The following is a 16606-nucleotide window of genomic DNA, read 5'->3' as shown; positions in this document are numbered from 1 at the left end:
ATTTAAATTTCAAAGATTTTCTACACCAATGTCACTTTTTTTTGGTATGCTAGGGAAACATAACTTTGCTGAAATGAGGACCTTTTACTACATATGAATATGTATGTGAACATGAACGAACATCTTGGCTAAATTCTGAAACTTTGGTATGCTGGGGAATCACATCACTGGAAAAATAAAGACCTCCTAGTTTCATATAAATGTGTATATGTACACATGAAATTTGGTTAAATGAGAAAGCAAATATGAGTAAAAGCTGTATATTAAAGCAAACTATCTGATAATGTGATATGAACTTGACAACAAATTGACTTCTGGATGGATATCTTTGTAATTGCCATCTGCAGTTGTGTTTGATACATGCAAATGACATGTAAATTCAATAAAGTATGGTACACAAAAATGGAGTTAAATATTGATACTCCTAGCACTTGATATAATATATATGTACCTATATGCTACTTTCTACAATGGCTTTTATCAATATCTGATCCCACTTGACCTCACATTCTCACAACTCTGAATTCAGAATTAGTTTTCAAAAGTCATTTTAAGCAGTAGATTAATCCTGTTCAACTGTGCTCCTTGTTTCAAAGTTTTAAAAACATTGTTAGAATTTCAAGACATTGCTAGTAAATATTTTCTCAAACTTTTTCACGGAAATGTTTATGTCTATGGGCCTTCGTTCATTTTTTATTTGAATAAAATAATATTGTTTAAACTGATGAAATGTTAACCTGAATGAGTGACTGAATTAGTTGGGTGATCTTGTAGACCAAGAACCCTTGGGAAATGATTAGTAACTGGGAAAAATAATAATGAAAAGTTGAGGAAAATATTTTTCTCAAAAAATCTAAAGTAAATAGCAAACTCAAAACATTTGAAGGCAGTAAGACAAAAAAATCTCTTGAGGGACTTCACAGTCTAGGAAATATTGTTCCAAGGTTAAGGCCAGCTTAGATATGAAATGATGACTTGATGATGTGCAATATGCACCTGTATCCGTGTATCTTATTTTCATATACTCTTGAATATACTTACATTCACATTCAAACCGACTTCTCAGGAGCAAAGTGGTATTAAAGGCAATAATGACATTGTAGCTTAATACAAGGAACGTAAAATTACTCATTACAATTATCTGTTTGCCTTTATCTACTTTCACATTATAAATATAAGTTACATACAAATTGATAATTTATGACTATGGTTTATGTAAACTAACTTTGAATTTCTTAATATAGATACAACATATATCATTCTATTTTCTCCCCAATTTCAAAATCATCAATCATAAAATACTAGGATGACAAGTAAATGAAAATAGCATACATACTTGAAAGTTTGTGTTCTCTAGTTACAGTATACACAGACTACAACCCATACATTCACATACTGTTAGACCAGATTCAACTCAAGTCCAATTGAAGTCGTGAAACTGTTAAGCTAGTTTTGAAGTGGCTCTGGCCATCAGATTTGAATTTACCAGATGGCTTCCAGATGGGTTTAATACACATCTCACACCTGACTTATATTGTAAATCATAACTTCAATCATAGACAGTGTCTATGCTTCAATGGCTTCAATAGCTCAGAGTTGTATGGGGGGGGGGGGGGGGGGGGGGGGTAGTTTATGTCAGCCCAAATGCATCAACATCCATGATAACATTAACATTAACCTAGTACTAGTAGTACCGACTTGCACCACCACTCTCACTTGGACTAACATTGCCCAACTAGGCCGACTTACTGTTCACACTGATTTTTTAAAGTCAGGTTAAACCTCAAACCAACTCTAGGGCAGAGTACAAGTGTGGAGTGTGAACCCTAATAACTTTTATACAAGAAGTAAAATTCAATTTTGTAACGAGACATTTTTCATATTGAGTTGAGTCATCTACATATATCTGTCATGATACTGAAATATTTGAATGAACTGAGCCATGACAGTCTGTCTCAGCAGAAGATTTTTCATAAGTCTAGCATTTTGGCTCATAATGTCTGATTGGAGATTTTAGAAGTACCTTCAAAGTACAAGAGTTATGACACGTGTGGGCATCATTATAAGGTCACAATACTACTTAGTACTTTCACACATGTCAATACTTAGGCCTCAGGGGTTACCACAAGCTCAGCCCACATGCAAACAACGACACTCAGATGGACACAGTAGTGTTTTGAAGTATGAGTAAAGTCTGACAATCCTGGTAAAAGGCTGTCAGAACTGTCCACAGAATTGTCGACACATGCATCATTACCTGTCTCAATCCTTGAAATCTGTGATGGAGAATAACAGGTATGCTCACTCAAACGTGGTTAATGTCATAATTCTAGTCTGCGTTGTCAAAAATAAATAAGAAATATCCCTTGAAAGTACATTTATGCACAGAAACCTCCTAATTGGTTTTGACAGATGGATTTGTACTGTTTAATATCACACTGTCACATCACATTTGGCATACATGTATCTTATTACCATGTGTACCTGTGTTTTTGCAAAGGATGGTAAGTAGGTAAAATCTACCCAAGTTCCCCAGTTATTTAATACCCAGGTTTCCTACCAGCATTTTTGTTAAAGGGGGTAAATACGGTACTAAGATAGAATCTACTTAAGTTCCCATGGTATTTTACCAGGGTCTCCCACCAAAATGATTGCACAACTTATGAAATTCTACATAAATTTTACAAGATTTTCCCCTCTACTACTAGAGTTCTAAAACCTTAGCAAAATTACTTTATGTAATAATGTTTTTTGCTGTGGGTCATATGATTACTTGGTATATCTACTCTAGATAACCACCAACCAGGATTTCCATTCATTCAACATAATCCTGGTATGCTGTGTGGGAACCTATGCTAGTGTTACCTGAGTTCCCCCTTTCTATTACAGAAGTTCAAAAAACCTGAGTAAAAACACTGGCAAACGATCTGGATTATTCTGATATTCTATAGTATATATTTCTATGATAACAACAGTCAATCCTGGGACTCAATTACACCAACAAAATTTCACAATTAATTGTACATGTGTATCGTAACTATAACTTCTCCCAGATTCCTCAAGGCCTGGTACTACAATGTAAGTACTCACCATATAAGAAAAGAATAACAATCGCCAAAGATATTCTCACCTTTTACTGCATACTCTACTGTACAAATGTACAAGACAGCAGTTCTACATTTAACTGTGGAAAGGTGACTTGAGTTTAATACAGTGCGTCATAACAGCAAAGTTCAAATTTCATTTGATGTAAGTATAAGATTGTATGATTATGCTGAGGTCAAAGAATAACAAAGCTGCAGATAACCTTACTTGTTTTGAAAAGTTTGTATTACAATATGTTGTCAGGTTACATGTAAGGTATTTACACTGTCATATTAACTTAGTTAACGTATTACAGACATGAAATAATTGAAGCAATGTTCTCAGTTCTTATAGCCCAGAGACTTAGTTATCTGGCTTGACTATGATGTTGCTAACGTGTCAGATGGCCAATGGCCCTTGGCTATCTGACATACTGGCAACGTTATAGTCAAGCCAAATAGCCAAGTCTCTGTAAAGTCATGTCAAGTCAGATAACCAAGTCGCTGTAAAGTCATGTCATGTTAAATAGCCAAGTCTTTGTAAAGTCATGTCATGCCAGATAAGTCTCTTTCGAGTCAGTATGTCAAGTCAGATATCCAATTCCAAGTCTCTGTTGAACCAGTACACATATGTTGAGCCAGGTAGCCAAGTCTCAGGAAGTCATGCCAGATAGCCAAGTCATGCGATTTTGCTGCACTTTCATGGATGTACCACAAGTACTCATGCAAATACCCCGAGTACACCACACTTGTACTATAACACATCATGGGTTCTGTAACACACTAGTAATACTTCCAAATGTACTAGGCTAATGTCCACATTTACACTGTTCATTTCATACTTTGAAATCAAAGGTAAAATGATTTAATAATCTCTCACAGTTTTCTAGTAATAAAAGCTAACTACATCACCAAAGCTAAAAGCCTGACACAATTAAAGACAACACTCAAAGTGTGCATTTACTAACTTGATAATGCCTCATTATTCAATTTAAATATAAAGCTATTGTATATGTATGCCTAATTTTCTACTATGAGTACAGGTCTATTCAAATAGCCATTCTTTTGGTCAACCACAGTAAAATAGCGCTAGTGAAGTTTCAAATTACGGCGAGTGTTTGATCACTCTGGTTAGTCAGTAGAACACAATGTAGTGAGTGTGAGGGGTGTCACAGGCCAAGAATTCACATAACGCTGTATTTCAGAGCAGAACAGATCGATTAGTCATACAGCTGCAAATAGAAATGTTCCTACCATTTCAACAGCTGTATCTGACCCATCCACTTCGAAATATTGGTGACATTTTCATGAAATTATCTTACAAGTGACCCCATTTTCAACAAAAAGTTTGATACACAGATTGTGACCGAGGTTTAATCTTCATATTTACTCTAAAATAAAGTGAATATGTGACTAAAAACTACACGAAAAAGAGAAACTTGTCAATTTTGAAGTGAATTAAAAAACACTATTGCTTTAGTCAAAGTGGTTTGCAATTGGCTGCCAAAAGACCCATGATTCTATCTCTGGTTCTTTCATTAGTGTTATCTTATCAGTGGCGTCATACAGATTAGATAGACTCATTCTTTTTGTTCTTGACCAACTTTTTCTATAGCTCTACAAAACAATTGCTTTTACTTCCAAATTTACCGTACATCCCAATCTGAATTGGGCCTTTAAATTTGAACTTTTCACGGTAGACTTTTCATAACATGTATGACACTCGGATCTCCTGGCACCTTTCACTCATAAACTTTGATGATAAAAATAATGAGATCCTAGAAGTACGTGGGTGGTACAGATATTATCCAACTAAAGAGATATGAGCCAACTAAATGGCAACCAAATAGAGTATGACCTCGATTTACCTATCTGTCCTTATTTGTTGTCAAAGAATGACCTTAGCATACAGGTCAAACAATACAATACTATATATATACTACCATATGTTATTATTTACATGTATTTTTCATCTCCAGGTAAATATTGCATTCTGGTTTCATTTGAGAGTTTAAGAGACTTGCCAAGCGATCTACTTTTGGAGAATGAAATTTGGATATACAGGTTTAATATGTATGCAGCAAAAATACCACCTCAGTGAGAACAGCCTGCTGACTATACAAACTGAGAATGTTGCATAAATCATACCACTATGATTTTTAGAATATCTGTAAACAGACAAAATCAAAGTTTTGATATACAACACATTTACAAATCACTGTTCATCCTAAAACCTACATTTGTAATTATAACGAGACGACAAACTGTGAAACTCAGACAGATTTCAGCTATATCAAGTTAGAATTGAATCTCAATACTCTTTATTCACTTGACCCCTAATTTGCTGTACTGTCAAATTTGCTCTAAATTGCTCACTCATGTTTTAAATGATATACAAGTATTTGTAATGTTTTCAACACTATTAAAAATGTTCATATTGTAAAGATTTTATGAATTTCAAAGAAATACAGAAATTTGTTATATCAGAATTCATAAAAATATATCTAGTGTTTTCAATGTTTAAATATTTCTAACACAAATTGACATGTCATGTGATGAAGTTGCAAAGTGCCAGCAATTCTATAAAAACATGGTGGACAACTCACTTCTAAACCTTATTCATTGCAGTCAACTGTTTAGAATAATTAACTAAATATCAACAAAACTATGAGTTCAACTGTTTACAATAAACAAACATCAACAAAACACTGTGGTCAAAGTGCATGTATGTCAACGTAACACCCTTCATATGAAAAGGAATTGTAACAATATTCAAAACAAGGCAAACGAAAATCTTACTTTCTATTCTGACAATAGTTGCATACACCACCTCTACAGGGAGGGATATAAATTACAACTTCAAATAAAAGAATCGTTCACAATATTCCCATAAAGTTCTATGTTTTTCACACCGCTATTAAATCACAGTGGTGCCTGATTGGCTGTAGTAGTAGTATAGTTATTTATATCTACCTGACCGCTACTCACCAAATGTCACATAATAAGGAAAACACAAGGACATTGGTAATGGCCCTTGAAAGTACTCCATTACTAAAAGCAACATATGTTCACATCCATTACACACATACCAGAAACACACCTATCTACTTTTCCACTAACCTAGGATAAGTGGTGTGGCTATTCTTAGTATTCTGGGTCATGGCTATATATACATATACAGTACCTGGCAACCTGGCCTTGGGTACTGGCATATTATATAACTGTATCATCCCCCATTGCATAAGTGATACTAAAAATACAACTAATTCCAAGCTGTTGACAAACAATGCTGTCATCTAGTCTTTATTAAATCATGGGCTAATTTGAAAGCCCTCTAAAGAGTTCAACTCTTTCAAAAGCTATACTTCATTTCAAACATTAATTGAGACAATACTGAGATGATCAGACTTTTTCAATTGCTTACATTTCTACCAATGTATTGATCAAAAGACTTCATATACATTAATTATTACCCCTGGCATGGACCTATACCAGCACAACGGCCCTAATTATTACTCCTGGCATGGACCTATACCAGCACAATGGCCCTTCATAGTATTCATTTCGTTGTGGAGTATACAATCCATTGCAGCATCTGTAAGTGCATAGGATTAAAGTTTTCACATTGCAACCTCTATCCTACCAGGTCTCCAATTATACAGCTGGGATGACCAGTTTACGATTGTGGTTCAAACTTTGCCAAAGGGCTTTACTTATTTAGGAACAAATGGCAGGAAGGCACAAATGGCAACTTGTTTGCAGTTTCCAAGCCATACCCATCTACTGTAAACATTAGCCTGTTTACAGTGCTGTCCTCAAGACATAATCTTAGCCCTTGTAATCTCCTGAGAAGCTGAGGGCTAGGAGGTATGACAGCTACATGGAACAATGAGACAGTGCTGAAACAGGCTACATATGTCTCTAAACATTGACGCAGTGACAGTACTGCAGCCACTAGTACCAGTCTGACTAATCTTAACAGTTTTATACAGAACACAAAGTATGTTCATTCATCATGGCCTAGATATTAAGCTTTATTGCAAGGTACTAAATTTCAAGGGTCCTCAGAAAAGTAATTCAAGGTTACATTCCACTGTTTACAGACCATGGAAATAACATTTCATTGATACTTTTCACAATGAGATGTAAGGTTCATGACAAACACTTGTTCAAAGAATCTAACAATGAAAGTTTTTATATCTTAGTGTAACTGATGGCTTACTCTTTCAGTATGTAGTGAAAGTGGCCATTTCATTCTTGTTACCTGAAATAGACTTTTACCACCTACATATGTACAATAGGTGTATAGAAATGTAACATCACATCCTTCTAATTCGATGCATATCTGTCTTTTTAATCAACTGGTTGTCATTTCTCATCTTGTTGGGTGTACTGCAGTGACATCACGCTGCAGCAGGAAAGGCAAGGATAACATAATTGAACACACTGTAACTAGTAAGCCCTCTAATAAATGACAACACATGACAGAATGATAAAAATCATCATAGTTCAATACACTGACAATTCTGACGGGACACCACTAAAAATATAGGATTCGTTTCCACAAAATATTTTGATAAATTGACTCTAAGTAGTGATTTTCATTTGAAAGAAACAAAATAAATTGTAGTGGGTTTAAATGATAATCATTAACAAAAACTAGGATTTCTTGTGAGTCACCTCAAAGAGATAGCAGAACACTAACTTTGGATGTCTCACAAGAAACTGATATACCAATACCACATCAAATTGGCTTACACTGCTCTGTATGTAATCAAAACAATAATCAAAACAACACATCCAACCTTTTCAGTTACTAAAAATACATAAACCTGACGTGAGTCATCTCCCTTCTTGTTATTATCATGATGTATAACATTTTTTCTTCACATATAAAATTAATTTATTTGACAGCTGAAACCCTAGCTGATACATATGCTAAAGATCATATTCATGTTATTACCAACTTGATAACATTGTAGTTTGGTTGTTAGCCAAGATATGTATTAAAAGATATGATATAATATGCAAGAATGATATAATATGTTTGACATTTCACAGATATCACTTTGACAACCCAATCATCTCATTAAAGGGGCACAGTCCAGGTCTGAATGATTTTCTGTCAACATTTTTGTTTTCTCATGAAGAATACCTTATATTATTCTATTTACTATAAACCTATTTATTTGTATGACTATGAGTTGTAGTGATTACAAGTAACTTGGCATACTATGGTATTGCATTTAGCAAAAATCAATGAACATTTGATGGCATTTTGGGGCATGCCTAGAAATAGTCAATCACATTAGGATCATGGAAAAACTACAAGACTGGAAAAAATCTTTCAAATCATTAATACTAAGAGATTTGTGAAATCACTAGACTGAAAGACTCTGTCTGCTGCTTTCACTTACGTAAGATACATGTACATGGGGTAGCGAGTAGTTTAATACATACACAGATCAGCAACAGATCTTCCAGTCTGTTGCATCACATTTATGCAAAATTTAAATGAACAATCAATGACATAATTTTGGGTGTACCCAGAAATGGCCCGGTCACTGAAATAGTGATCATGAAGAAACCACATGTACATAAATCTTTCAATGCTATAGGGTGATTTATACTTACTTCCAAACAATACATGAATACAATAGCAGATGAACATTACTGAAGTGTATGTATTTGGATAAAATGAATACCCCAATAGCATCTTAAATTGGTCTACACATTAACTTATAATTCATTGATTTTTTTCTTTTAAAATACCTTCTGTAACGTTTAAGCTGTTTTGTGGTGTGTTCTTGTTTTTCTCTGGACTATGCATCCATAATAAAGTTTTAATAATAATTATAATGAAAATAATTTGCAATTAAAATATCAGATGTCAATATTATTAGATATGCAGATTATTCCTATATCATAGTGCCTCATAATCTCAATGTGGTCTGCACATTTACTTTTATTAATAATTTTCAAACAAATTAATATCAGTCCTGAGGAAATATCAGATGTTACAATAGATATGCAGATTTTCCCTCTTCCATAGTATATTGTACGTCATACTTTCCGGATATAACTCTCAATGTCTTGAAGGCATTGTGCAAATATTTCAACATATTCCGTACATGCATGAATAAGTGCATAGACAGGTATGTTAATACAAGAGTTTAAACACTCTGAGGTGGAAGGAAATGTTTTAAGAATGTGATTCTTTTGACTGAGGTTTTTTTTATAAAGACAGAGAGACAAACAATACATGGTATGGGCAGGACCCTATGTCTGAACTGTGACACACTATGAATACCAAGTAAACACTTCTAGTGTGGGTGATGACAGATGCACAGATGCATGGATCTGTTATACACATGGGTGCATTTCCTCATTGACTATACACTACACTCTGAAGTACATTTTGTAAGACTTGATTAATTCTACAGGGAATCTTGGATTAATTGGAACATGTAGCTGCTTGGTATACATGTGTATTAAAACCCCACTGGTCCGTCATATGTCATAATATCAACACAAGGTTTATATTCAATACTCTGTGTTATACTGTAATAATGGCTAGAATCTTGGTATCCTTATTTGAAAATGCATGAAACATTACGCAAGATACTCCAGGTGATGAATGTATTACTATTATGAACAACAAACTCCTTGCCTATGGAACTTGGTCTTGCAGTTGAAACTTAAGATGAAGGTCATGGTTGAAATTATAAATAAATAAATTTATTAAAGTTTCTCCTATTGATTACTGAGTTGTCATTTATCATCATTCCAAGAATAATGTGCAAATTACATATTGCTGTCGTAAATAAAGATGGCTCTATTGTACTAAATTTGATTATACATGTATTTCATAAAATTGGGATACGATAGGTCTGTGTGAATATATATCTATATATTGTGTAGTATGCATTCACGACAGGTCTTGAGTGAAATCTTTATATTGTATATTCAACTGTATGCATGGATAGGTCATCATGAATACATGACAGTGTACATGTACATTTGTACATACGTGTACAGAGATGGACAACACATACCCCTCCCACTCCCACACACACATACCCTCCCACTCCCACACACCACATACCTGCATGCACATGCACACATGTATGCATGCACAATGCCATGCACATTTGCATGCACATATATATGCATGCATGCACACACACCACACACACAGTTGTTTACTGAGCCTACATCATCATGTTCATCTACAGAAAAGTAAAAGTTGTGGCATGATAAAACAAGGGAAACATGCGGAACAATCAAATAGTATGAAATGACATTGCAATAACATGACTCTTGATAACAACATGTTGTGGAAGCATGGACCACAATCACTTTCACACCTGCCTCCTGGTAGGACAAGTATGACTCCATAATGTCAATCTGTGATTAGAGCAATTCTGTTGTCACAGTCAACACTTCTGTGGAGAGGTTATGACACTTCCCTTGAGGTTACAACCTTCACATCAGTTCAGACCACTCCTACTACATACTACAGTACCTTTAGTGTGGTACATACACTGTGTCAGCAGTGCCTCAATGATAAATTTCAAGTGAACTCACCAACAACTGGATGTCAATGACATACTCAACTCATATCCTCCAAAAACACAGGCATAAGAATCTGTGGTATGTGTCCCTAACACAGTCACGCCTCCACACTTAGAGACCAACCCCCACCAAACCCACTGACTATATTATAGAATATAAGCACATAAAAAGCTTGGAACAAGAAAAATGCATTAGCCTTTGTGGGCAGCTTAATGCTGCCTCTGTTGTGCACAAAGAAGCAGATGAAAACAAATTCCAATCGCTTGACAAAATCAACTTGAGGGTGATGTGTCATTCATTTGTACACAAATATATGAGAAAGGACTACGGAATACTTCTTACAATTGTAATACAGTTATTATCAGTAATACTGCATCACTGGAACCAAAATAAAACAAAAGGTGTTCATCGTCACAAAACTTCTTTCCTGCGAAAGGACTGTGGATGACTTGGATGGCTTTATTTACAATCGTGATCGTTTGTTTACACTGTATTTACTCTTAAATTTATATAAAATATTATTCAAAAGGTGTTTCAATTTTTGTGTCAATCAGACATATTTCCATGGATACAGAAATTGACATAAACATTACGTTGAAAATATCATTTCACAAACGCAATTTCAAAGATGTGTTGTATTATCACCAATGTGACACTACTCAGTCACCCATGAATGTGTTATGTAGAAACTGATTTGGTTACCATTACACTAAAACTTTTATTCCAAAGAAAAGGTTAAATCTTGTACAAATAGGATCATACTTAAATGATATAACACCTGACTTCGCCACCCTTCACATCACACCTAGCCTTTCATTGGCACTGATGTGGTATACTGCAATAGCTGTCATATCTTAAAGCTTGTCCTAATTACTGCATCAAGTCATTATTCACCTATGTCGCAGGAAGAGTTTATTCAAATGAAGTCATTAAGTAAATGAACATGTGTAACTAGGATAATAAATGGACACATGAAATGCAATAATTACATGTAACTACTACTTACATGTAATTATGTAAATCTAAACATAAGTTATGCTGGTAGGGTACCAACTTTTAAGGGGTATGGGTAACTGAATACATGTAAGTTTGAAGAAGATAATTACAACTTGATACAGGAATCACGGATGACAAGCTGAAGGTACAAGAGTTATCAGAGTAATGCATTAGTGAGTGAGTGAGTGAGAGAGAGAGAGAGAGAGAGAGAGAGAGAGAGAGAGAGAGAGAGAGAGAAAGAGAAAGAGAGAAAGAGAAAGAGATAGAGAAAGAGAGAGAGAAAGAGATAGAGAAAGAGAGAGAGAAAGAAAAAGAGAGAGAGAGAGGGGGGAAGGGAGAGAGAAGGAGGGGGAGGGAGAGAAAGAGAGTGTGTGTGTGTGTGTGTCTGTGTGTGTGTGTGTGTGTGTGTGTGTGTGTGTCTGTGTGTGTCTGTGTGTGTCTGTGTGTGTACAATTTGTATCTCATCTGTTAAACTCATCAAAAGAAAATGATTGGGGGTCAATGTAATTTGTAAATGACTGTAGCCATCACCAGTCACAACACAGTACATTTGGCATCTCATCTCATCTCATAATTCAGTCAAAAGAAGGACTTGAACTGTCACGTACTAATTGTTCAAGGCAGCACCATAGGCACAAGACCAGTACATTTTACATCTCATTTCACAACTCTACAGAAAGTACATGAACCTATGGTCAATATACAAATAAATGTACATAACTAGATTTACAGGGAGAACACATACATTTTGTATATTATACAACATCACAAAACACATTGTGATATGATTTAGATGTCTACAGTTGATACTTTAAGACAAGAGATACTGCACCTGTCATTAATATTCAGTAATGATGTAAAATACCAGGGCAGGTGTCACATTAATTTACATGCACAGCTGTAGAGAAACATGAATTAAATTAACTATCTTAGGAGGCTGACAGATGGGGACAGATGGCCACTATAAATATAACTGTATCTGTATCTGTATGTATATTAAAGTCAACTTCAAAACTGAAATATTTTTAAATATTTTTTAGTGTTTACCGGTATAAATCATTTGATCTACCAAGCTGATGAACATTTATGGTCATTTTTACTGATGGAGCTCTTTTGTAGTGAAAAAATTAAACTAAAATCTAAATTACAATAATACGTTCTTGTACCGCGACCATCAGTGCTTGTTACTTACAAGTAATGCTTCGCCTGTTCAGTTCAACAGACTTCAAATGACAAACTGTCCATTTGATGGCTTTACCACTAGGCGACCCTAGTCATGATGCATAATAATTAAAACTAAAAATATTCACAGAAAATATATTCACTTGGAAATGGAATATTCCAAACTAATATCTAATAAAAAATGCGTAAACCCAGTAATTACAAATTAAGTCTTGTATCATGTCATTTACAGTAGGCATGTACAAAAGGAGAATGGTAATCACAAATGTGGTTCCTAATTTAATTATATACACATAGTAACACATTAATTAATTAATTTGATATTCAATATTTAATTAACTTGATTATCTATAATATATTAGTTAGTGCATGTATAGAGGACTTGATAACAAATTGTACTTTTCGAGTTCAAAGAGAGAAGTTGATGATAAATAATTAAATCATTGTGTGATCAAGGTCCGTAGTTGGCGAAGCGAAACCTCAATTTACCACTTCACAGTAACTACATGTATATTGTAATATGCTGGTGATTCTTGGAACCATGAATAGTATAGTCTCCATATAGTACTTTGAACATTTTAATTACGAAATATCATTAACTTAAAGTAGACCTGCCACATAAAGATTTATTATAGTTTTGTACTGTAGAGATGACATTAACAATATATCAATTTCATTTTTAAAACTTAACTGTATGATCTACAAAGTAGAGATTTATGGTAGCTTTTTACTGCAGAAATAACTGAAGCTATCAATTTTAAAACTGATCTAGGTATACAAATTACAGCATAGAGTTATGGTGGCTTTGTAATTCACAAATAACTGAAGCCATCAATTTTAAAACTGATCTGGGTATACAGCATACAGATTTATGGTGGCTTCGTACGGCAGAAATAACTGAAGCTATCAATTTTTAAAATTACCTGGGTATACTATACAGCATAGAGATTTATGGTAGCTTTGCACTGTACAGACAACCTCAACTATTTATCAATTTCGAGTTTAATGAAATTAAAAAAACAACTCTTCTTGTCGCTAGTGCTGCTAAGTAAGTCATTCTGACTGTTGGCAAACAGAAACAACTTTGCTGAGAGGAATTTAGCATGCAGGAAACCCAGTAACAGACCAGATTTTGAAAAGAAGATATATACAGTTAAAAATAATGATACAATGTCACCTGTGTGTTCACTGACGTAGAAGAACCTGGAATGAAAGCCCTACTTATTCACTGGTATTGTTGTTTATGTAGCCTATTACAATAGAAACTAAACCCTCTTTCTACCACTGCCTGCAGGCCTTAACATAAATTAGGTGGTCAGTTCTATAAACAAACATAGCATTACACCTTTGAATATGACTAGGCACAAGAAACACAATTCTGGGTCACCGAATAGTACAATTCAGGTCACCATACAGTATATATATGGACAAAACTTGGTCAAGTTTTTGAAGAATAACCATTTTTTTAATATCAATTTTATCTTTCAATATTTATTGCCAGGTCATTTGGTTCAAAAAAGTTTGAAATTATGTATTACTAAAGATTTAGGAGATGAGTTGTAATTTTTTTTAGGGAACAGCTTTTCCTCTCAAACTTTAATTAGTTCATTGACATTATGGTCATATCTAGTTGTCTGGGGCCAAAAAGAGTTTATCACGTCTGCCTGTATTCCAAAGTCATTAAACAAGAGTACATATGTACTTCAAATTTCACAAATTTTATCCGAGTTTTCCCTTTTGTTACCATATCACCTACATTTGTAGGTTCTGACACATGAGCTAATAAACTGATAACTAAAAGTTACGATCCAATTTCACTATTTTCTGCTAATGCTCTTAATTTTCTTTAATGTTATTTGAGCCCATAAAGTGTATAAACTATTTGTACTTGAATTAATTATTCATGTCCTCTCTACATGATACTTCATGCTGAGTTCTGGAGGCCACTCAGGATATTCCAGAGTTTGATCATTAATCAAATATAAACAAAGATATGGTTTCATAATCCTTGAAATGTTTAAATAAACGGAACGCTTTTGATTTCTACAAATGATATCAAATGTTCATACAACTGGTTTAAAGTATGACCAAATAAATCAAAGTTTTTATTTCCATGGAAAAAAATGACAATCCATGTTGAAAAAAAAAATTCAATATGCACAATATACATTTTAAGAGGTTCAATATAGGAAGTGTGAGATATACACATCCATAAAACTTAAACGCTTTGTGGGGGGAGGGGGAGGGGAGAGACAAAAGTAAGCAGTCCATATAACCATTTGATGTAAAAACACCCACAAAGTTAGTTTAACATCTGGTTTATGAAATGTGATGTTCATATCGTATATGAAACAGACATATCAATGCCTCACACGAAGACACAGATCAACCTATCATATGAATGTAACATGACAATGATACTCTCAACCATACAGACCACATAGGAACAGATTTGATCATAAAAGTTGACTGTAGTTACATGTAAAACTGGTGTTGAAATAAATGCCATTGTAAGATAATCACCTCATATCAATGTCAACGCCAACAATGATGTTTTAATTTACTGTTATCAGAAATAATTGGACTATATATGAACAGAAATAAACGTTTCATGAAAAGTTGACTAAGATGGTGTTGAAATCGATGACACTGTTACTACAGTGTTAGACTGTTAGACAAGACCTCTACATGTATATCAATTTCAATGTCATTAATAGCATTCCATTTATTGTCATTATGAATAATCAAACCATACATGATTCATGAACAGAAATAAACATTTCAAAGTTAACTGTAAGTTGGTATTGAAACCGATGACACTGTTAGACAAGACCTGCACATGTATATTATCAATGTTAATGCCATCAATGGCATTCCATTTACATGTATTGTCATTCCCATACGTCTTTATAAAGAACGTTCATTACACTGGCACTAAACCTTAAAAGTTAACTATACATTATATGCTGTGAGTTGGTGTTGAAATAGATGACAAACACTGTTTGACATGACATAAGAACTGTACATATACATGTATATCAATGTCAATGCCATTAATAGCATTCCATTTATAGGTTGTATTGCCATTATGAATAAATTAAACCATATATGAACTGAAATAAACGTTTCATTAAAAATTGACTATATGCTGTGTGTTGGTGTTGAAATTGATGACAAGGGTTCGACAATAACTGTATATGAATGTCAACATCTATGTTATATTACATGTATATATTTCACGGTCACATTGAACAATCAGACCAAATATGAACAATGAAACACATGTTAACTGTAAAAGTTGACTATACACTAACTTAGGTGTTGAAATAGATGACACCGTTTGACAATGAGTGCATATAACTGCCTATCAATGTCAATGACATTCCATATCATTGTCATCGCCACCAACCCGTAACCATGACACCCACTTAACTCAAAAGTCATACAATCATCTGATAACAAAAAAGCAATTGACCTTGGTCAAGTCATAACATAAATTTACTACCTAAACTTAGTTCAGTACATATTTCATACCATTCTGATATAAATGCCCTCAAGACTTCATGGTACATGTTGGAAGTCCTACACAGTGCCCTTAATCCAATGCAGCCTGTGTACACATTCCAGTGTACGAATTACACAAAAGTATTTAGTTAAGACTGCCTTTCATTCAAAAAACCGAAGCACTAAGAATTAATGCTATGTCAAAATCTCTATGCCTCCATTCAGCTTTCACAATTCCTACTGAGCTAAGATTACTACCATTTAAC

The 16606-nt window shown here is 34.1% G+C and overlaps 1 protein-coding gene across 16 annotated transcripts in view; it reads right to left on the bottom strand.

Annotated features, from left to right (window-relative positions):
* The window catches only part of LOC144451989 (uncharacterized), a 148205-nt gene that overhangs the window by 110347 nt on the left and 21252 nt on the right, over positions 1 to 16606 (bottom strand). The window lies entirely within an intron of this gene.

Source organism: Glandiceps talaboti, chromosome 22 (assembly GCF_964340395.1).
Source record: "Glandiceps talaboti chromosome 22, keGlaTala1.1, whole genome shotgun sequence".
In the NCBI taxonomy this organism is placed as follows: Eukaryota; Metazoa; Hemichordata; class Enteropneusta; family Spengelidae; genus Glandiceps; species Glandiceps talaboti.
This window is presented reverse-complemented; position numbering and strand designations above follow the sequence as displayed.